The 25,768-nt window shown below is 33.7% G+C and overlaps 1 pseudogene; it reads left to right on the top strand.

Annotated features, from left to right (window-relative positions):
• On the top strand, nt 1-24,876 carry LOC111893587 (enolase-like; annotated as a pseudogene).
• The last annotated feature ends 892 nt before the right edge of the window (nt 24,877-25,768 follow it).

The raw sequence follows: 25,768 nt of genomic DNA, 5'->3' as shown, positions 1-25,768 counted from the left end.
ATGGCCTTCACTTCACAGTTCACAGTGCCGTTTTTTTTTTTTGCTTTCTGTAATCTCGTTCGTAGACAAGGGCACAAGGCCAGCACTCCAATTTCTTTTCTTTCAAAAGCTGATGGACACCTAATAGAGATTGGGTATTGGGCTAATTCTATTGGTTAAAAAATTAAATAAGCAATTTGGGCATTTGGGCTACAAACTCAAAATGCATTTGGGCTAATTCTAAATTGAGGTATTGGGCTAATTTTGTTTATTTGTTGGACTAGCATTTTTTATTGTTTTATTTTTTGGGCCTCGATTTCTCAAAAGTATAGTGTCACCCGAACGAATTTGAAGCCGGTGCACCTAATAGAATTTTTTTTTACCCTAACGGACCGAAGCGGAGCAGTTGCCCGGGACCCCCCGGGCACCACACACATCTGCCACTGGTTTCCATGGCATCCCAGCATAGTTGCATGTTTAGTTTGTATGATATTTTCTTGGTAGGGAAGACCATGTGGGGGTTCCAATGGCAGTTAGTGAAGACCATGTAGGGGTTCCCATGGCAGGAAGACCATGTGGGGGTTCCCATGGCATCGAGTTAAGACCACTTGGGGATTCCAGTGGCACTAGGTGTAAGACCCTAGAGGGTTTCCATGGCTTTCTATATGTTTGTATGCATGACTTATGTGGTATATGTAGCTTTTATAGCTAATATGACATGTGTATATGGGGATTATATATGGGGTATGATCTGGGGAACTCACTAAGCATTAGCTTATAGTTTGTGGATTTGTTTCAGGTACATCTGAGCCCAAGGGCAAGGGCAAGGCTTGATGGCATGGCATGCACTCTCTCTTCAGCATTTTTATGTGACACTCTGATGATTTGAAATAATATTGTTATTGTTAAGAATTTTAAAGCAATTGTGTTGAGATTTTATGGTTTATGGAAAGTGTATTTCACTATTTAAAAATGAAAATTTTCTTTTGAAAATTGGGTCGTTACACTGCAGTGTTGGTGGAAGTTTCATGGGTGGGTTGTGTGGGGTCATTCGGCCAGTTATGAGATATTTAGCCTTCCTCTAGGAGTGAGGATTAAGCACGCGCCATGCATATTTATATTGTTAGGGCATTGTGATGATACTTGAGACAAATATGGGTAGGTGTTGAAGGTAGTATGGGTTCGTACTACTATAAGAACATGATCCATATGCGTAGCAAGGAAGTCACAACCCATAGGGCTTTGTTGGGAGTTGGTTCCTGGATTATTATATGGAATGTTTGATATCTTCCTGGTACATTTATAGCATGGTGGTTACTAGACGATTTGTGACTGGATCAGGAGATGGCGTTCAAGAGGGACGAACAGTGCCTGAGGTCATTGGTCAGATGAGGTCGGATGAGTTGGACGCCAGGATTTGAGAAATCTTGCATGATGACGTTGCTACTCTATTACGGGCACAGTTGCCGGAGATGTTTGGGTCTCTTAAGACCGCTATGTTGGAGTACTTTGACGAGCGCTATGCAACTTTTGCTGAGACGGCTGTCGATGCAGCCGTAGCCGCCGCTACTGGTGCGACCAACCGGGCTTTCCAGTACCGAGACTTTGATAACACGAAGCCAACGACTTTTGATGGGGTTCAGGAACCGATTATAGCCATGAGGTGGATGTCAGATGTGGAGGGATGTTTCTTCACATGTTCATGTCCTACTGACCAGAATGTCAAATGTGCCCTAAACCTGCTGAGGTCCGAGGGAAAAGGACTGGTGGAGGTTGATGACAAGGTCGTATACAGATGATCAGAGAGTTACTGTTTCTTGGGAGCAATATGTTCTGCACTCACTATAGTCTGCAGGTTTATGGGGAGCGGTTAGCTCAGTAGTTCTTGGAGTTAAGGCAGGATGTTGAGACGGTGACGGAGATCACCCGTATGTTTACTGAGAGGGCGATGTTTTGCCGAAATTTTGCTTCCGAGCAGGCTCGAATGACACGTTATTTGAGCATGCTCAAGACTGACATTCGTCAATTTGTTGCCACCCAACATTGTGATACACTGTAGGAGTTGCTGTAGGCCGCTAGGCGGTGTGAGCTTGAGATCGAGCTATAATTACGAGAGAAGAGACAGGCCCCAACACAGTCACAGCTAACGCCAAAGCGGTCTAAGACCGCTGATTCTAGGTCGGGAGGCCAGCATGGTCACACTTGTGGCAAGTGCAGGAAGGGTCACTTAGGGGTTTGTAGATCTGATAGTGCGTGTCGTAAATGCGGGAAGGAGGGTCACTTTATGAGGGATTGCCGCCAGCCAGACCCAGTTAAGGATATGAAGATTTTCTACTACTGCCATTAGGTTGGTCACGTGAAGACCAATTGTCCATAACTTGCTGCCAGGCCGGCGCAGGCTCCAGCACCAGCTACGCTGAGGATTACTGAGAGGGGTCAGGGTAGAGCAGAGCCTCCGAAGGCTTGGGGACACACCTTCCGACTTACAGTTGAGGAGGCCAGGACAACACTGAATATGGTTGTTGGTATGTCTGTACCTCTTATCTTACTGTTTATTATTATATTGTGAACTTTCATTTGCCTTGTGCATAAGACGCTAGGACATAGGAGGGTCAGGGGAATTTAGTATCGAAGGGTTGTAGATGGATACGATCCAAGGATGCATTTGAGAATGAGAAGTTAGGATAGAGAATCACCATTCCAAGGTCAGTAGTTGTAATTTGGAGATTTAAAAGTATTTAGCTAGGATTCAGGTTTCTCTTGAAGTTCGGTTGCTCCGTGCTAGGACGATTGTTCTACGTAGGTTATTCATTCCATGGTTAAGTATGGTAATACCTGGTTGGGATGGTTAAGTCGTGTTTTGGTTTCACAACCAGTAGGTATTGATTAGTGTCCCAAGTGGGGGAGAATTGGGAATTCTCAGATGGAGCATCAGCCATGGAGGGTTTTTTCTGTTGCTGTCTGGATAATGGTTTCCAGAGAGGCTGGACGATCAACATAAGGTCTAGGGTCTCCCCAAGTAGACACATGGAGGTGAATTTTTTTGAGTGTATATGTAGGTGTTCAAGGTAGGATTGGGGTTTGGCTCTACTTATGTGTATGGTTAGGTCGGGATTATAGTCTGCGAATTGGAACAAGAGTTCGAACCCCGAGTGGAGGAGAGATGGTTATATATGAACAGGGCACCAGGATGGGTTAAGGGTTTTGCTCAATAGACCTAGGGAGGCCCGAATACACAGAAGGCCAATGGGGCGTATCAGTCAGGCCGAAGGCCCGAAGAATAGTCCAGACAGGCTGAAGGCCTGGAGAGGCGGTCCAGACATGCTGAAGGTTCTGAGAGTGGTCCCAATAGGCTGAAGGCCCGGTGATATGGTCAAGTCATGCTGAAGACTCTGTATATATTTTGTTAGATCTACGTTCTGGTAATGAGCATGATGCTTTGTGATAATAACCTTTGGAATTGTATGTTCCGTGCTTTTGGGTTATCACTTATAGAGTGACCTTAGGGACTGTCGGTGGTCATGTAGGAGAGCCTGGAAACTCTTGAGTAACAACATGTTCCAAAAGGGAATCATGCGTGGTAGAGTTTCAGCATTGCGATGCTTGTTTGGTGATTTGAGAAAGTTTAGAGCTTTTAGGCAACGAAGGAAGGTGGGTACTTTCAGTCCCGAAGGGTTGGGCCACTGGCGAGAAGACGACAATGTCGATAGGTTATCGGAAGCGTTCCAGTCAAAGTCTGTGGGCCTAATGATCGTAAAGATTCATTCCTTTTGCTTGGGGTGCTCTCAGGATTGATGTGTTGATTGGGGCCTGGTGTGTCGTAAATCTGTTGGTTGGATAAAGGAAGCAGTAAGGGCTGAGGGGAGTATCAGTCAAGTATCAGAATGAATCCGGGGAATGTTTACCCCTTATTCATGTATGTTCGCAAGTTGTTGTTAAGGATCACTTGTAATGTGGAAGTTCTTGGTTGATCATCTTCTTTCGTCGCTCCGGAGATTGGTAATGGCATGGTAAAGAGCCAAAGGTTATACTAAGGCTTTGGTGTATCATATGGACTCGGATTGTGAAAGGTTCACTATCAACCTATTTTAGGATCTTTTCTGCATGATTTGTGGTAGTTTCAATCAGAAACTTGGGTGGATTCATGGACGGCCATTTCGGGATGGCTTATAGTGTAAAATTGCATTGGGGATCGCAAGTGTATCCGTGTGAGGCATGCACTCTGGAGGCCAGTGAGGTAAATGGTGGAACCTTTTGGTTCGTGGTGTGAATTGAGAGTTGCAGGCGAAAGGTGTATTGTCATCAACAGGAAGACGAGGGTTGCTGGGTTAGAGCGTCCCTGTCTTTCAGGTTCCGAGAACCGGGTTAGATCTTTTTCCTGATTATCTATGGCAACATATCATGTTGGAAGGGTTGAGGCGGTCCTGGTCTATGCAGTAGGCCAAGATACCTGATGCGGGCCGACTGTAAGTTGTAGGCATGGAGACTCAAAAGGAGCAGTAGGGTTGCGACAGTGGGCCAAGATACCCGGTGCGGCTCGACGGTAAGTCGTAGGCACGAAGGCTAGGAGGAGCAGTAGGGTTGAGGCGGTAGGCCGAAAAACCCTAAGCATTTCAATCTGGTGGTTGACTAGATTCGACATATTAATATTCCAACCTGAGGCTGATCGAGCTAGTCATAGGTGTTTGTGGTTATGCGTTAGCATGTGACTGTTACTGTGTGTAGATTCGGGAGCTGAAGGAGGCGTTATCCTGTCAACACAAAAAGGGTTCTTCTCCCAGTTTGCCTCCCGTTTTCCGTGTTACCCCTGAAAATTCTATCATTGAATGAGTTTCCCTTGAAAGAATATATATTCTCTTCTCCAACAGAGAATTATCGGCAGCCGCGTATGATCCATGATTGTGTTTTAGCAAGGACTCTAGGTTTTCAAGGTGTGATCTGCTTCAGGAAGAAGGGAATTTGGGTGCCCAATATATCAAGCCATTTAAGGTTTGGCCAAGGATGGCAAGGCAGCGTACCAATTGGGTCTCCCTGAGGAGCACAGTCAGAATAATAGCACTTCCCATGTCTTGCAGTTGTGAAAGTGTGTGTCAGGTGAGGATACTGTGACATCATTGGGCGATCTTTAGGATCATGAGCACCTGAACTACGTCAAGAGGTCGGTGGCCATCTTGGAATGAAAGGTAAAGGTTTTGCATAGCAAGGAAATAGCTTAGGTAGAGGTACAGATGGCATGATCGGAGGGGATCTGAGTAGATTTGGGAGCCGGAGACTGAAATGCAAAAGCATTATCTGTATTTGTATACTACAGCAGGCTTCGAGGACGAAGCCTAGTTCAAGTGAGGGAGAATTGTAACATCCCGATTTCCAAGAATGAGATTTTAGGGATTTGCATGCAATTAAGGAAGCCTACTTGACGAGTTGGAGGCCCCAACTCGTTGTATAGAGATTAGCCAGCCCGCGGGAACTTTAGGACCTACTCGACGATTTAGAGGACCCAACTCAATGAGTAGAGGTTGTGTTTGAAAACCCTAATTTATAGGGTTTGTAAACTATTTAAAGGACTTAACCTGCATCCTTTGGCTTCCCTTATAACCTCATTACCCAGATAAGGAAACCCATGTCGTTCTTTACTACTCCTTTGTGTTTGTGAGGTTAAAAGAGTGTTTTTGGTGCATTTGTTGAAGAAGCTTAGAGCGGGAAGGAGCTTGTAAATCCAACATCTACATCGTTTTGGCTTCCATTTGATGGTAAAAGTCTGTTACCTTGATCATTCTAGTGTTAGATCTCCTTATTCAAGGGTTTAAGGCCATTTTTAGCATGTTTGGGGGTCATTTCGGGTATTGGTCATGATGTGAACATGTAAGTTTATATCTGGACTCCTCTAAGTCTTCATGGTCATAAAGTTATTAAATTTATCAAGCTTTGGCCCTTCACCTTTGCTTAAACCTCTTTCTTATCTCGGTTTTGGCATTTAAGGCCTTGCATGCACGTAAAGCTTGCAACTTTACGTGGTGACCATGCCTTAGGAGGCTAGATCTACAACTTAGAGCCTTGGTTTTGCTTAAAAGCGTCCGAATAAGAAAAAGACTGAATGGACTCAACGAGTTGCATGGTCAACTCGACGAGTAGGATGAAATTGGCCGTTTTTTGTTTCTGCATGGACTGAGCGAGTTAGTAAGATGACTCGACGAGTTAGTTATGGTTTTTCCCAACATTTGGACACCACATGGACTTGGCGATTTGTCTGGAAACTCGACGAGTCAACTAGGTTTTTCGTGATTTCTTGATTTTTGAAGGAACTCGACGAGTAAGTGGGCTACACTCGACGAGTTGGATCAACATGTACTGTTGACCTTGACCATTGACTTGACTTTGACCAAGGGTTAACTAGTTTGACTTGTGGGGGTATTTAAGTAATTTGGAATTCATGGAGGTTGATCATTGGTGGCTGTAGGTGATTGACTTTGGAGCTGTATTTAGGGAGTTTGACATTGTCATCCCGAGCTACTTGTGAGATGAGCTGTCCTCACTATGCTAACAGGGTCGAAGGCACCAATGCCGACCCTTTTCGGATTTTTATTTGGGTATATTGCATGATTATATGCTTAGTGGCCTGTTAGGCCAGTATCCTGATATATAGGATAATGCTATGTTAGTGACCGGTTAGGTCGGTATCCTGGTATGTAGGATAATGTTATGTTAGTGATATGTTAGACTGGTATCCCAGTTATAGGATGATGTTATGTTAGTAATATGTTAGATCTGTATGACTATCTGTACATGCTAGCTATCACATGATATTTATTTGCACATGATTGTTTGATTTGGGGTTGGCTTGAGGCGGTTATGCTTTGTGCTTGTGCTAACATACCTAGGCGAACCGGATAGACTGCAGAGCCAGTTAGGGCGTACCGGTCAGGTTGAAGGCCCGACGAGCGGTCCGGATAGGCTGAAGGCCCTAATAGGCGGTCTACACGTGTCGGTGGCTCGGAGAGTGGTCCAGATAGACTGATGGCCCCGCAAGGCGGTCCAATCAGGCTGATGGCTCATTCAGAAAGAATATTATTGTTGAAATTAATACGAATTTAATTAGTTTCCATAAAAAGCAATCATAAGTATGGATATCATTTAATATACATATAAATTTTACTAAATTCTAATCGGTGCGTTCTAGCACATAATGTCACGCCCCGAAAATCAAAGGCGGAAACATTTCCAGGGTTGACTCCAAGTTGTGTATCAAATCTAATGTATATAGTAATCATAGTAAACAGCCATTACATTACATATATATGAAAGTTTACATTTGGTTCAAAAGTAAATTGTACAAAAGTTATACATATATCATATGAACAAAACGGGACGAGTCTTCCACGCACTCCGTCTTCACCAAAAGAGATCGCCGGGTACCAGTCTAACTTGGACCTAAGAATACAAGCAGTTTGAAAATCAGCATAAAGCTGGTGAGTTCATAAGCGGTTTTGTTTTATGAAAATGTATCGGTTTCCTTTAGTTTTCCGAAAAGGTTTGTTATTCAAGAAAATCCCATATTTTCTTATGTAAAGTTAGTTTAGTTATCTTTCGATACTAATCATTTACACGTCATATGTTAACCCCAGGAAGATCCCATATTTTCCTAAACGCAAGATTTACTGAATAAAACAGAGTATAGTTTAATACACAAAACTATATATTGAGGATCATGGGAGTACTATCCCAAATTAGATATGAAATACCATAATATACACGAAATGTAGATAGAAACTAGTTTGAAAACCTTGGGACTAACATCCCGAACTAGTTACAAGATAGTTTGATATACTAGGAAATATAGAGTGAAAACAATGGGAATACTATCCCGAACTAGATATAAGATTGTTTGATAAAACCATGGGATCACTATCCCGAACTAGGTATAAGATAGATAGATAAAGCCATGGGATCACTATCCCGAACTAGATATAGTTTCAAAACCATGGGAATACTATCTCGTACATGATATAGATTGAAATCGTGGGACTATCATCCCGTACTAGATACAAGTTCGATAGACTGAAAACCATGGGACTACCATCCCGAACTAGATACAAAGTAATTTGATAAAACCATGGGATCACTATCCCGAACTAGATATAGATTCTAAAACCGAAGCTGTGAATAAACTTATATTAATACATATTGTGAGTCGGGTAACCATACTGATACGACAACGAGACCTCCTTGACGTTAGTCAGACGTCGGACGATATCCAGAATTTGTCACCCCAGGCGTGCCCACCTAACTGTAGCTAGCAGTTAAGGTGTGGGATTGTCAGTCCCGAATAGATCTATTCACAAATTCCTCGCTCTCCCTCCAGGAGACTCTGGTTACACTTCCGGGGAGGATTTACTGATCATCCATAAAGGGTAGTGACTACTCACAAACTAGTACTAAACTATTCATAGGATTCTCATACGATATCAAACATACAAAGATTATGAAACACGATACAGTGAAAATAGATACATACAAGGAAACTATCTGGCAATACATTCAATTGATACGGAGATAAACTGCATCAGACATAGTTTATCTAATAAATTTATATAGATATCAGTACATGATAAAACGAACACTAAAGAAAATCCCCAAATTATTCCCATAATAATTTGATTAGTTTGGTTATTTTCTTAACTAAAATCCATTTAGTTGTAATTGATAAATCATTCCTTATGCTCAACATAATACATAAGGAGTAAAGGTGTTTATCAGTTTGCCAGATATTATTTGAAACACATCAATGTTATAATTCGAAAACAGTTATAGTTTGCTTGTATTCCCCCCCTGAAAACATTGAAAAACACGGAAAAGGGCGTAGGGGTATGAACTCACCGGACGAGAAAAGTGACGATTCGGATGCTAAGTGTTGGTCCGGGGCTTGCAAACACACGAGGCTCCTAAGTATAATGTAAAGATACACATTTGTATCTAATTAGGACCTAGATTGATTATTTGATGGGGACAATTGCTTCTAGTCGCGAAAACACCCCGATACAAGTGTTTGGAGGGACCCGGGTGGCGTTTAAGGACGTGTAATGGCACTAGGGACTTGGAACTTGAGTTTACTCCCCATGAATAAACTCATACAAGAGTTTTCAGCAAATAACACCCACTTCCCATGATTTTAGGGCCGTAAACTCATGGTGGGGTCAATTATGGGCAAAAATGGCTTAAATCACTTAAGGGAATTTTTCTAGGTTTGGTTCAAAGTCTTGGAATGGATTTTAAACATCAATTTGACTTATTTATGGGAGTTTACGGCCTAGCATGGACTCCTGGCCATAAACTCCTAAATACCCATGAAAATTGTGTTAAATGATGTCAAAACCAATCACATGTGATTGCTAAATTTATTCCTAGACCTTTCATGCATTTCCTTGAAATTTTGGAGGGGTTTTTGGAGTTTACGGCCTATGAGACCCCCCTCATGGCCGTAAACTCTCTTAGAGAGTGATTCCAAATGTTTTAAGGCCAAAAACTTGATTGTAAGGACTTTTAAAATTCATTCCAAGGCTTTAGGGGTGTTATAGGGGTTAAACAACACTTTTGGAGGAGTTTACACCCTAATTTGAAGGGTTTACGGCCCAAGCATGAGGCTTGGCCGTAAACTCTTATTTGTCCTCCAAAATCCAAGATAAAAGTGTTCCAAGGCTAAAGCCAAAATTCTATAATTCATAACTAAGCCTTATAAGTGATTTGGAAGGGTTTAAGGTCATAAAAACCCCCAAATATATGAGTTTACGGCCCAAGCATGAGCCTTGTCCGTAAACTCCTTCAAATCCATCAAAATCCATGTTTAAAATGTTCTAAGTCCATTCCATGAAGTCATTTAGCCATATCTAAAGTCCAATTGTGGTTTAAAAGGGTTTTAGGGCTTAAAACCCCTTAACTATGTGTTTACGGCCTAAGCTTCAACCATGGCCGTAAACTCACATTCGAGGCCTTAAATCATGATTAAATCCCTAATTTGGAAGCCAAATATGCTATACATTAAGGTTAGGAAGGTACCTTAGGGATTTGAGGCCTTAAAATTGAGTTTTGGACCCTTAAACTTTGGAATTAGGAGAGAGGTTAGAGAGAGAGTAGAGAGAGAGAGAAAAAAAAAGCTTCAAATGAAAGGTTTAACATGTTTACATAGTTCCCAAAACTTGGACACGGAGGAATTCTACCCGATACCGGCCTTAAACAAGGCTTTAGGTCGCACCCGATTAAGTTTCCGTCACCCGGCGGGGACGTTTCTAAGCTTTTTGAAATGAACATTTTTGGGCTAGTTTCATGAGTTCCTAAAGGGTTTGGACACTCATTGGATGATAATAAACATATAAATTTATTTAATTAAACCCAAAACGGAAACGAAACGAATTGATTAATGGCGTGTTTTATGGGTAGAACGGGTTTTTGGCGATGATCAACTTCGGGTTGTTACACATAATAGATGTGAGAAACATTTGAACCTACCTCTCTCTCTCTTTCTCTCTCTCTCTCTCTCTCTCTCTCTCTCTCTCTATATATATATATATATATATATATATATATATATATATATATATATATAGGATGCGATCCGTTGAGAACGCATAGTTTCGTGAGAACCTGAGAACTAAAGCTGGAGCATTAAATCAAAATTAACTCATTAAGGGCATGATCGTTATCTTACCGATCTCATTTAATGTTTAATTTTTTTTTTTTGTTATTGGAAATATTAATAAAAAGTTTTTAAAATTAACATAATAAATCAAATTTCAGATTTTTTTAAAAATATAATTTTCGATTTATTTAAATAAAATGGAGATGCTTTAATTTTTTTTTTCAGAAAACTAGAATTTTTAAAATAAATTGATTTTTTTTTTAAAACTGCAATTTTCCAAAAAATCAGCAATTGTTTTTAAAAAAACTGCATTTTTTTTTTAAATATCTTTTAAAAAAACTACAATTTTTTCAAAAAAACTATATTTTTTTAAAAAAACTGTAATTGTTTTAAAAAACTTCAATTTTTAAAAAAAAATGCATTTTTCAAAAAAAAAATACAACTTTTTTAAAAAAACTGCATTTAAAAAAACGACAGTTTTTTCAAAAAAAAAAAACTACAATTTTTTTTGAAAAAAAAAACTTCATTTAAAAAAAACTGCATTTTTTTTAAAGTAAAATTCTTAAGAATTAATAAAATTATATAAAAAAAAACTAGAATATTTAAAAAAAAAAAACAATAACTTTTTTTAACAAAAAAAAAATCAACGCATATATATATCTATATTTCTTCAAATGCATATCTGCATATTTCTTATGCTATAATATATTTCACCTCTTGTATTAATCATAAAAAATCTCATTTTTATTAATCAATCTATAACATAATACTACAAATATTTTATTCGATATAAAATAAAATATAAAAAACAGAAAAACTACAAAGATTCACAATATGATCATTTCTTCATATCAAGATTTCCATATTTTCTTCAATTTTTCACTTTTCACCTTTTTAATATTTTCCACAAATTCTTGAAAATCTTCAAGAAAATTAAAAGAAATTGATTAACGCCAGAACACTCATGTGAATCATATGTGATTCACTTGTGATTTACATGTGGATAATATGTGAATTACGTGTGATTTACATGTGAATCACATGTAAGTCATATGTGAATTACATGTTATTTACATGTGTAATTCTTATGAGATTCACTTGTTATCTACATGTGAATCACATGTAATTCATATGTTAATCACTTGTGATTCATATGTAACTCATATGTGATTCACTTGTGATTTACATGTGAATCACATATAATTCATATGTGAATTACTTGTGAATTACATGTGATTCATATGTAAATTACATATGAATCACATGTAACTCATATGTGATTCACTTGTGAAGCACATGTATTTCATATGTGAATGACATGTAATTCATATATGAATTACTTGTGATTTACTTGTGATTTACTTGTGAATTACATGTGATTCATATGTAAATTACATATGAATCACATGTAACTCATATGTGATTCACTTGTGAATTACATGTAAATCACATTTAATTCATATGTGAATCACTTATGATTTACTTTTGAATTACATGTACTTAATATGTAGATTACATATGAATCACATGTAACTCATATGTGATTCATTTTTTATTTACATGTAAATAACATGTGATTTACATGTGAATCACATGTAATTCATATGACAATAACTTGTGATTACTTGTGAATTACATGTGGTTCATAGTTAAATTACATATGAATCACATGTAACTCATATGTGGTTCACTTGTGATTTACATGTAATTCATGTATGAATCACTTGTGATGTACTTGGTGAATTACATGTGATTCATATGTAAATTACTTATGAAGCACATGTAACTCATATGTGATTCACTTGTGATTTACATGTGAATTTAAGGGTGGTAAATAGGTAAATTAAAGATTGGAAAGTTGTTATGATTGTAATACTACAAATTTAGATATGAAAATTCAAGATTTGAATTGGAATTGAATCGAAATGTGAAATTTTGCTTGGGAGGAATGGAATTCAACACTAAAAATGAAATCTTTATTTATATTTAAATATTTTTTGTTTATTGTAAATGCGTAAACCATTTATTTTAATTTTTATTTATTTCTGTATATGTAATGAGAGCATTTTGGTCTTTAATAAAAAAGAAAAAATTAAAATATTGTGTACCTTTGATGGAAGCAATCATGACCATGAAAGTCTATTCCACATTGGTGGAATCTTTTGAACTGGTTTTCGGAAAGGAATTCCAAGTTCACTAGAAACAAAGAACAAAAAACAAAAAATTGAATTTAGAAATTACTTTTTCTTTGTGTAATTCAAGTACTCAAAATTTGTTATCCTGTGAACAAAAAGAATTCAAGTTAATCATTATACATAAAGATGAACTTATAACAAATACCTGAGAAAAGATCATATGAGATGATAATATGAATATATGATCGTCATCTAACACATATAATATAAAAATATGGAGTTTTATAATGAAAATGAGTGATTCTAAAATGTTGACCTCAAACAACGTGTCTATTCTATATTATGCGGATGAAAAGGGTGATTTACCCTAAAAAATCACAAAGCACCCAAACATAATGAAGAAATTGCCATATATGCCATCTCTAGATCTATAAAAACTCATATCTTAATTTCAACAAAGGTATAAGTCTTTGAATCCATTCTAAATTTCAATGGCAAGGTTACATTTAATTCATATATAGACCTTGCAATCTAACATATTTTATATCAACCTCATATATTATATTCAAAAATAATGTATGTTCCATTAAATTATAGGTCACGATGTAGAGAATTGCCATATGACAATCTTCCAAGTTATTTTACTTATCAGAAAAACAAGAATGAATTAACTAGATGAAATCATGTTTTGTTAAATAAACAAGCATCAATGTTTTCACAAAAAAAAAAAGCAAATTACTATAGCAATAGAATTCAATTCCGATGAAGAATAGTTGAACATGAAATTACAGTGATTATTTGCAATTTATCAATATTCGTTGTCATTTCATTGTATTTTTGAACATTTTAAGCTTATTATAGTGATTATTTGCAAGGTTCATATGTGATGTGGTTTTAGTGTGTAAATATTTACCTGGTGAATTATACTAGATAAGCATGTTGTCAAATGCATATATATTATCTCCATTTCAAAAAGGAAAAGCGTTCATCGTTGTGTTGAAATTCAAGGTATATGTTTTCTTGAATAATATTTACACTTCTTGAAACATCAACTTGAACTAAATGGTCAATCACAAGGTCTACTGGCACCTGGGAAATATGAAGACTTGAAAGAATTAAAATCTGTTTATGCTTTAAAAAATATGTGAAGTGGATAATTAGAATATTACTTACCAATGGGTTGATCTTCTTGGAGTCGCCACTGAGTCTTTTCATAGCATCTCATATACAAGCAAAGCAAGGTCAACTACAGCTAGAACTCTTGTAAATTCCTAAGAAAATATCATGGATTATTATAAATGAACAAAGGAATGCGAAGTTGTATACTTGTATTAAGCCAATATACCTTGATATTAAAGCAAAGCAACTCAATCTGGTTCTAGAATTTCGTCGAGCAACTTGCGTGCACTTCAGAAAACCAGACCCTTTGACTACAAATTGACTATATTTTCACCAGACGAGTCCATGTTAAAGAGAACAACAATATTAATAAGGTCACACATGAAGGAAAAGAGCACTAGAATTTTATATTTTCACGAAAATTTTATTTTTAATAAGAAACCTTCTAAACTCTAAGTAATTTCAATATCACGTACTATATTGAATTCGATAACTAACTTAGTATACGCACAAGCATATAATAAGCATATACATTGTCAACTTCATTTTGGTAATGCAGAAAAGAAAAAGTGAAATCTGATCTAAAAAACCAAAGAAATGTAAAAAATAAATACCTCTGTTTAGGCAACTTCTGGTGGAGGAAAATTGAGACCGAGATCGAGAGTTAGGGATCATCTTCTTCGTTCAGGTCTGTAATCTATAGAGGAGGCCGAGATGAAGTCGGTGATTATAGTGTACTTCGGTGAACGAATTGGTGGAGGATAAAACGATTCAAAATCAAAGCATCTTCATTGGAGTTTTTTGTATGAAGAACGTCAGATCAATGAGTGTGGCAGCGACAATGAAAGCTGGATAGATCCAGATGTAATCTAAAGCAAAGTCACGATAACGCATCTGTATGTGTGTATGTGTGAGAGTGAGTGAGAAAGAGAGAGGGAGAGAGAGAGAGAGAGAGAGAGAGAAAGAGAGGAATTGATATGTGTGTGTTTGGAAGTCAGTTTTTACATTCCTAAATTGCCCTCTGTTTGATTTATTTAACATGACCCTTCTCTTTAGTTTTTAACTTATTTACAAAAATGCCACCTTGCATCTTGACCCTTTTTTTTTATCTAGTGGTCTAAAATTAGTTCTTGGGAAACTATAGGTTCTCAAATGATCCTTCCCCCCCCTCTCTCTCTCTCTCTCTCTCTCTCTCTCTCTATATATATATATATATATATATATATATATATATATATATATATATATATATATATAGGGCTAGGTTGTAATGTGGATGTACAATTATTGTGTTGACGTGTGGACAGTGCGATTCTATGAGAATTACTAAGAGATAAGTTGTTTAGTAATGCGAACAGGTTCAACCTTACAAAAATATCGTTATTTTCATTCATTCTCATTAATTCTTATTAATTTTTGTTCTCACAAATCATTTTTCACTCATTTTCATTCAGACAGAATACGACTCAATAAACATTCTGACAGAATGAGAATAATAATAAAAAGTCTATAATAAACTTATACACGATTTAATTAGTGAGAATGTGTGATAATGACAATAGTTATGTAAGATTGAACATATTCATATAATCAAACAACATATTTTCTTTGTCATTCTCACGTCCGCACAATAGATGTTCATCCTCATTTGAACCAATCTCTCTCTCTCTCTCTCTCTCTGTATATATATATATATATATATATATATAGAGAGAGAGAGAGAGAGAGAAAGAGGTTCAAGTGTTCTAACTAATTACTGTGTGGATATAGGAATGATTGTGGAACAATCAAAATTTAAAAATAAAATAAAATTAATAAGGGCAAATCAGTAATATTACACATTTATATTAACTAATATCCAAAATTACTCATTGACATCCCTTTATTTTAGGATCAATTTTCTATTTACCTATTAAACCCTAAAGCCGACTCCAGCAGTGACATTCATCCGACCGATGCCTCCACTATTGTGTTCCTCGTTTCCATTCTCCTGTGTGTTTTGCTACCAGACCAGTCAAGAGGCGACTGGAAACAACCAATTGCCACCACCGCCTTCGCCTTCTCCTTCTTAAAAAAATTTCGGGCACCAGAGGTTACGCTTCTGCTTATGATGTTGTCCACAACCAATCCAATGGTGGACGAGAGTGCAAACGAGGTTAGATCTTGATTTTTCATTTTCTCTAGCATTTTCGGTTTATCTATTGTTTATCCGTTTCTATATTTCTTTTTCGCATTTGATCGAGTTAGCGTTTATATTAGATTCTTCTATTTTAAGTGAAGGATTACGATTTTGCATCTCTGAAGTTGGAATTTGATTGTTCTTGTTGCGAGCAATTTCAATATTTCATAATATTTGATTCTATAATAATCGATAAAACAGGGGTTCCATTGACGGAGGAAGAACACAAGCTGTTTCTATTTGCTTAATGTGATTTAGCTTTTTTTTTTTTTGGTTTCAATAGTTTTGATTACACGTGTACTATATACAAATTGGTGTGATAGTAGTAGCAAGTGTGCAACAGAACTATTCTACAAAAAACTTTCTGATATGCGAGATTTCATTGGATCTAATATGTATTTGTTTTTCATGTTTTCAGATTTTTCAAGCTTTTCCTAGGGATTTTTCATACTTGAGTTCAACTCCTCCTGCAACTCCAATCATAAGGTTGTTTTTATAAAATGTAATCGTTTAGAATGGATTAGCAATATATTATGTTATAATACGTATAGTTGTATTAAAATGTATAAGCTATTATTATGTAAGAATATGTATGGATATACATTCTGGTGTCCACGAGTAAACAACGATCTGTAAGAATATGTTTTTATTTTATTTTTAACCATTCTCAGATTTATTATGTTAGAATAAATGTATTTTTTAACCATTATTACTTGTATTCTTTCAGAATTAATGTCATTTATGTATGCTCATAGTTGTATTTGTTAAGAATGAATGTAATTAATGATTTTAACCTATTAAAAATCTTTTCATATAAAATTTTTATTCATTAAAAATTATTAATCTTGATAATATATGTTTATAGTATTCTGTCAAAATTTAATGGTTTTTTCAAGATAATGATAAACATATTCTTTCAGAATGTCCGAATTAATATATTTATTATGTAAAAAATTAGATTTTTAAAATTTAGAGAATTAATTAATTCCTAAAATCTGTAATTTTCCTTTTTTAAATTTATGTTAATTGACTAAAATACCCTTATAATGAAAATAAATACGATTTTTAAATTATCTTTGATGTAATAATATGTATTAATCACTTTCTTAAAATAAGTAAAATCAATGGCTCACAATCATTCCTACATCAATACAATAATTAGTTAGAATAGAATAACCTAAGCATATATATATATATATATATATATATATATATATATATATATATATATATATATATATATATATATATATATATCTTTACTATCTTATAAAAGAAATCCCACTATTTCTAAAAATAGATTGAATATAATAATATTATTTTTTTAAGACGTTCAAATCATTAAGCTAATAGTAGAAATAGTCATCAATAAAATAATATAAAATTTTAACCTGTGTTTTGAATCCTTATATTTCTCAACAAATTCTATCTCCTTCCCTGAATTTCGGATAATTCAAAATTTGAAACCATCAGAAAATACATGTTGATTCAAATATCCCTCCTGCAAATGGCTCTTTCTTAATAGGTTTTTATTTTAATCTTTACTTGTAATTGATTTCATAATTTTTAACTTTTTGTATTTTTATCTTATAAATATATTGGGTGAAGGCTTTATTATATCAGGTTTGTTCCTAAAAAGGTTTTTACTATGTTTCTTTAATGTGTTGGATTTGCAGGTTCAAAGAACTCAACCAAGAGGGCCGGTTAGAGCATTGTATTATCATTAGTTTGTATATTTTGGCATCTTACTTTTGCAATAAAGAATGGTTAAACACAAGATTTGACATGATTAAGGTATTTTGTATATTTTTCATCTTGTTTAGTCTAAAAATGAAACTTTTTTCATCATTGGTCCTTATAATATCAAGTTTCATCACATGGACTTCTTGATTACGGTGATTATTGTCCTTATTATAAGGTTCTATATAGATTTTGTTCAATATTTTAAGGTTTCGAGAACCTAAATCAATATGAATCCTTGAATTATATATCATCGTTGAAAATGTTTTAATTTGTGACCAAACTTGGTTTAAAATCACAATGAACAAGTTGACACCTGAGTATTTTAGCCTTCTTAAAGGCCTATTTATCGACTTTTGAATCATAACACCTAATATTCTAAAGGTTTATTTTTATAAACTATTATTTATATATTTTAGCATTTTACTTAGTAGGACATTAAATTAATAAAGGAATTAAGGAAAAAGAAAAAAAAAAGAGGACGATAAACAATACGAGTGGTTTGGGTATGTATAAATGGAAGTAATAACCATTTAGGGGCTGTTTGGCAAAAAAAAGCTTATTGCTTATTAGTTTATTAGCCTATAAGTTAATAAGTAAGTGTAGGGTAACTTATAAAAAAATAACGTATTAGAGGTTCCCCACCGGAATAAGTTATTTTAATCCAAACACTTTTTTAACTTATAGTGATGTGGAACCTAATAAGTTGTTTTAAAAAAAGCTTAGCCAAACACCCCCTTAATATCGTATGGTAATGCTCTTGAAAAATAGATGTCATTTAATATTCATTTCTCGAAGTGAACGCAAAATGGTTTTAACTCTAAAGAGATCAAATTATTCGCTGCCCGCCGCTTTGCGCGGGTAGACGGCTAGTATATATATATATATATATATATATATATATATATATATATATATATATCTATATATATATATATATATATATATATATATATATATATATATATATATATATATATATATATGTTGGTATCCATAGATAAATGTGGTTTGGTTTAAATTTTAAAAATTAATATTTTCTTAATGTCCAAAGTTCATTTAACAATGGTCAAATTTACTCCAAAGTTCATGTGTGGGTTTTGTTGCCACTTAGATTCTCATCATACCGGATAGCCTAAAGATGATGTCATGCTGATAGAAATACTAGTTTATAACCCGTGGGAACCACGGTTATAAAATTAATCAAAGTTTATAGTAAAAACTTTAAATTATTAATTAATTATTTAAATAAATTATTAATTAAGATATTTTTTAGTTATATAAAATTATATTCATTGATTTAAATAAATATATGAAATTATATCACTTTATAATTTGTATTAATTTTATTTTAACTTTTGTTCTAATGTTATTAATTTAATTTGATTAAAGTAGGAAATTTGAAATTTGAAAAGGAGAATCAATAGGTTGCCAAATGGTATGCATTAGTTAGGAGATATATAATAGGGTGACACATGACAAATGAAGAAAAAAATATGCATTAATTATGATACCTAATAAGGTGACACATGTTAAAAAAAAAATAAACTATCTCTACATATCATTAAAAGAGAACCTTAAAATCTAAATTGAAGAAATAAGGACCCTTGATTTTATTTCACTCTTATTTCTCCACCATTGGATCATTTTTGATGACATCATCGTCGAATATACAAGCGCCTCAAGTTGCAAATTACCTCTTACGTTTCATACCCAATTTCATTCCTCACTTTTCTCTGCACACAATCAACCATCGTCAAAGCCTCTTAAAGCATATCTCCTATGTCTCTCCTTTATCTCTTGAGTCTCTGACAGCCGTTTGTTACCATCGCTGTCAGTATGCTGTCAATACGACCTACAAGAAGGTAAGTGATCATCCTTTCTAATCTATGTTTTTGGTTTTCGATCATAGCTACACATCGTGGTTTTGAATTTTTTGGGTGTTTTTTTGTTAGTTGAACAGATGGCAAGAGCATATACATCATATCTTCCGTTTAAAAAATCCAATAGTATATTGACTTCTTGGATGTTTGTTATGGACTATGGAAACTGTCCGAATGTTTTGGATGTTTGATTTTGATATTACCAAGTATTGTTAAACCAAATCGATTGGGAAATGAAATTAATAATTTCATATTGATGTTACTCTCTCTGATGGAACATTGGCCAGAGCTGCAGTACCTAGTGGTGCTTCAATAGGTAGTATACACAAACATACTTTACTACAAATTCTTTTATTACAATCATGGATGTTTTGACTTAAGGCTTATAATTGTTTTATCTTTTCCTATTTTGTATTCACAGGTATATATGAAGCCCTAAAATTAAGAGATTGAGGTTATGACTATCTAGGAAAAGGTGTCTTGAAGGTTGGTAAGCTCTTGTTCCTAAATGCTTGTGTTCTTCATATGATTTTATTCCCTAATAAGTAATAATCCCCACTAAACTAAACTTTACATGTCATTATAGACTGGTCAGGCTATGGAGAATGTGAACTCAATAATCGGACCTGCCTTAATTGGAAAGGTATGTTCTCTTCATCATTTTGTATTAGCCTCTACAGTCATTTAGTATGTGATTCTATGTCAAAAATCAAAATGCACCATATGACCTTTCAGAGCAAACAAAAATTGACAACTTGATGGTTCAAGAACTTGATGGAACTGTAAATGAATGGGGTTGGTGCAAACAAAAGGTATCACAATTCATTATCCAGTTCAGGTGTTAACCAAAAAAAAAAGTTTCAAACTCTTAACATTTTCATCCATGTCTAGGGGTGAGCAAAAACCGCACTGCAACTAAAATTAACCGCAAAAACCGCAACCACTAAACCGCAACCGCAATAAAAACCGATGGTGAGGTTTTCTGTTTTTCAAAAACCGCAAATTTGTAGTGCGGTGCGGTTATTAGTTTTAAAAAACCGCAAAAAAAACCGCACCGCACAACATATATCACATATAACTTTTTTTTATTAATTATTAATATATTAAATATTAAAAATAAGACAAGTTTCATGAATGAAAGATGAATAAAATACTAGAAGGCAAAAGTGTTGGTTTTTTGTTATGTTTAACTTTGAAAAATGGTGAAATTAGACAATTTTAAGAAATTTATTGTTAATTACTATTTCTTTGACATTTTTAAGATATTAATTGTTTGTGGTTTAAGTTAATTGTCTTATACATTATGGTTTTTTTTGTTATTACAAGTAATATTTTTGAACTCTTAAAACCGTTTGAGTTCTAAACTGTGGTTAAAAACCACACAAAATAACCGCAACACAAAAAAACAAAACCGCACCGCAAAAATAACCACCTAACCGCACTGTAAAAATAACCACATCAAGCGGTTTTGAAAATGGATTAACCACATTTGCGGTTAGTGGTGAGGTTTTAGCTAATAACCGCACCGAACCACACCGCGCTCACCCCTACATGTCTTCCAGCTTGGATCCAATGCTATACTAGTAGTCTCACTTGCTGTGTGTAAAGTAAGACCTTCAGTCAAAAAAATCCCTTTCCATAAGGTACAATACACATGATCTCTCTGTCTCTTTGATATGAAGTTGTATAAGTTTTTTGACTTATTTTTGGTCTTAATAAATAACACACACACAACACATTGTAAACCTTGCTAGAAGCTAGAAATAAGACCTTGGTGTTGCCTGTACCAGCATTCAGTGTGATAAATGGAGGTTCACATGCAGGCAACAAGCTTGCAATGCAGGAGTTCATGACTCTCCCTGTTGGAGCTTCTTCTTTCAAGGAAGCCAAGAAAATGGGTGTGGAAGTATAACATAACTTAAAGTTTGTCATAAAAAAGAAATATGGTCAGGATGCCACAAACATTGATGATGAAGGTGGCTTTCCTCCTAACATCGAGGTCAACAATTTTACTTTAATAAATTATATCTATATCTATATACATAAACTTATATGTTGTCATTATTTGTTATACAGGAGAACGAAGAAGGTCTCGAGGTCTTGAATACTGCAATAGCAAAAGCTGGATATACTGGAAAAGTAAACTTTCATATTTTAAAATAAAAAATATGTTGACTGTTGTATTGTTTGATTGTTTCTAAAAAAAAAAAGATTAATTCCAAATTCCAGGTTGTTATTGGAATGGATGTTGCTGCTTATGAGTTTTATGAAGACAAGGGCAATACCTATGATTTGAACTTTAAGGAAGAGGTAAGAGTTAATTATTGGATTAAGTGTTATTATGAAATTAGATAAAAATTAAGGGGTTTGTAATTTTGTATTGTTGTAGAACAACAATTGATCAGAAAAGATATCAGGGGACAGTTTGAAGAACGTGTACAAGTCATTTGTGGGTGACTACCCGATTGTATCAATTGAGGATCTGTTTGACCAAGATGACTGGGAGCATTATGCAAAAATGACATAGAAATTGGTGAATAGGTTCAAATTGTTGGTGATGATCTTCTCGTGACAAATCCAAGCGTGTAGAGAAAGTAATTAGTGAGAAAAGTTGCAATGCCCTTCATCTGAAGGTATTATGTATTAGGTTATCTTCATTTATGCATGCGTATAAATATAATAATAAGGGGAATTAAGATTAATATAAATTGGATTATTTATTTTTGGGATTATTTCTATTATGAGTGTATTTATGCTTTTGTACAGACAAAAGAACTTTTAAGGATCTTTTTTTTTTGTTGTTGGGTGGCAGATTCACAGGAAAATATCTGTAGGTGAGCAGCTTAGTAGTCGAGATCAAAGAGCTTGGGAAAGACGATATTTCTCTTGCTGATCAAATTCGTGAATTCAAGAACAAGAAAGCAGATATTTTGATGCATCATGGAGTATGGTACACCAATGATCAAGAATTATGCCTTGATGCACATGTATTTAGTTGTAATCTTTCTTTAATCTACGTAATAATTGGTTTAATGCTCCGTTTCTCATTTAGATCCAAGAGTTTTTGTGGTGGTTACAAGACCTTTATATGAAAATTTGATGATAGTTCTGGAGGCAAATGATGTTATGTGATTTGAAGGTGAATGATGGTTTCAATCTGATTATTGCAATTTTGATTCATAGATAATCAATTTTTCTTCAATAAAGGGCTAATAACATAAAAATCATTATATTTTGTGGCTTTTTTCCATTTGATCTATGAGTATTCCTCACATACTGTAATGACCCTTGCATAAGTTTATCTATAGGTTTTCGAAGATGTAAATTCGTATTAGAGAAAATCAAAGACAAATTGGAAATACTTGTTGCAGTAACTAATAAACACTTAAATGATAGTCGTCTCAGATTTGGATGATATTTTTGAATGAGCATGTTCGTTATTGCAAACTATTTTTGTAATTATATTTCAAATTTATTGAAATATTATATATGAATTATTTCACCTAGTTTTATTTGTCAAAAACAAATTTAAAAACTATTTGCATAAATAGACATCATTTGCATATGTTAACAAAATAAAATCATGGACTAAGTATTCAAAATCAAATTTTTTTTTATACTGCATATATTCCATCCATAATTATATGCAGACTTTATTTTTTTACCTAATTTAAACCCAAATAATAATCAATTCCTTTATTTAATTATATACAAAATTTATTTTTACCTAATTTAAAACATTTTAATATACATCGTTTGCATATTGTAACAGAATAAAATCATGGACTAAGTATTCAAAATATATTTTTTTATACTGCATATATTCCCTCCAAAATTATATGCAAACTTTATTTTTTACCTAATTTAAACCCAACTAATATTCAATTCCTTTATTTAATTATATACAAAATTTTGTTTTTACCTGATTTAAAACCTTCTGATATACATCGTTTGCATATGGTAACAGAATAAAATCATGGACTATGTATTCAAAATCTATTTTTATAGTGCATTTATTCCATCCATAATTATATGCAACCTTTATTTTTTATTTTTACCTAAAATCATTGAATCTATTTTTGTAATTATATTTCATATTTATTGAAATATTGTATATTTATTAACAAAATTTCTTATTCTACAATCTTTTCAAATTTACAGTTTTTCATATGGTAATTATTATCTTAAATTAGGTATGATTTTATCTATTTTTGTAATTATATTTTACATGTTATATTGAAATTATTTTCAAATTAATATTTTGTAGCGTGCATAGAGGGTAATTTATTTTCTATATTTCTTCATATATTTTTTGCAATCTTAGGTTTGGGTTATATATATATATATATATATATATATATATATATATATATATATATATATATATATATATATATATATTAACTTCAAACAATTATTTTTTTGTCCACAAACAAATAAATGGCTCAAACCACAATTGCTAATTGTATCAACCCTTCGTCCTTGATCATCTGCTCTGAAAATGAAGATTTCCTTCGTAACATTGATTTCCATAATATTGCTGATCTCCAACACATACATCAGGTTTATATACACACATCACTTCCATTTAAAATATATAAATTATGTGAAATTGGTTTTGTATTTTTTATATCTTAATCCTTGATTATTATTAGTTTTTACTAAAATTTATACTTCCATTAACACTTTTTAGGAAAAAACTTTGATTGTTGTCGGTACGATTAAACAAGTATGTGCTGAAGGGGAATGATATTGTTTTACTTATACTAGATGTCAACAGAAAGTCGTAAAACAAATTTTAATTTATGATAATCAGTTTCAAGATAAAGAAGCTTTTTATTGTAACACTTCAAGCTGCATGAACAAAGTCATTTATGGTGTTCCCAGGTTTTGAAACTTATTTTATAAATATTATTATATTGTTCTGTTAAATTATATAAATTTATATTACTAAATCTGTTTACATCAATGCTTTCAGTTTGAAAATCACCATTATAGTTGAAGATATTACCGGTTCGGTGTCACTTACTTTATATGATTTTGATGCAAAGAAGCTTATAAAAAAAAACGCACAAGAGTTGGTTCATCAGGTTTATGAGGTTATACATATTAACTTCATTTACATAAAACAAATTTATTATTTTGTATATGTATTTTTATAAACATTCTTTTTTTTAGGATGGTAATAACGAAATTTATCCATCTATCTGAATGTACTATTGGAAAAAAAAGATGGCATTCAAAATTCAAATTACACATGACAATTTGAAGAACAAAACAGAAGGTTATGCTATCTCAAGGATCACGTCTAACAATACAATCATGATGAATTGGAAAAAATATTGAAAATGGATCGGGTAAAATTCTTTATCGTCAATACTACAAACAATATACTTATTATCATTTTAATTCGTATGTCATGAAAGATTAAATTTTAAGTTTTTCTAATATTATTGTCTCATTATTTCTTTCTTTTACAGTTGTCGTTATTGACTTCTGAACTAATTATTGAAATTCTTTCACGAACATCATTACAAACATTTGCTACTAAACATTGTACAAATATATATTATGGAAATCTAATATACAACAACCATGTTCTTCATAACTACAACCGTAGAAATAATGTGGTTTGTGGAATTATCGTTCAACAAAAAAACCATGGAGAAATATAGAGCGTAAGCTTGTTTCGTCTTCTGTTAGCAACAATCTTGACATTGATTGGCTACCACATACTTGTACTATTTTAGCATCATCATTGTGTGGACTCATTCTTGCCGAATCCTATGATCCAAATGAATACGTTTCAAAGATTTTATTTGTTACCATACCAACGACTACAAATGCCAAATGGATACCTTTTCCGACCTCTGAATACACTGCGGCAAAGTTTGCTTTGGTAGTTATCAGTTCGAACCCGTTACATTTGAAGGTCATTCGATTGTCATACACAAAGCTATCGTAAGAGTTTATATGTAGTATATTTTATGTTATTAATTTACTTTATTATTTAGTTATATGTTATTTTATTTATAGTGATATGCCTAAGGAAAAAGTGGACTACGATTACTACAACATAGAATTGTTTTCATCTACTACATGA

This window comes from Lactuca sativa, chromosome 8 (genome assembly GCF_002870075.4).
Source record: "Lactuca sativa cultivar Salinas chromosome 8, Lsat_Salinas_v11, whole genome shotgun sequence".
Lineage (NCBI taxonomy): Eukaryota > Viridiplantae > Streptophyta > Magnoliopsida > Asterales > Asteraceae > Lactuca > Lactuca sativa.
This window is presented reverse-complemented; position numbering and strand designations above follow the sequence as displayed.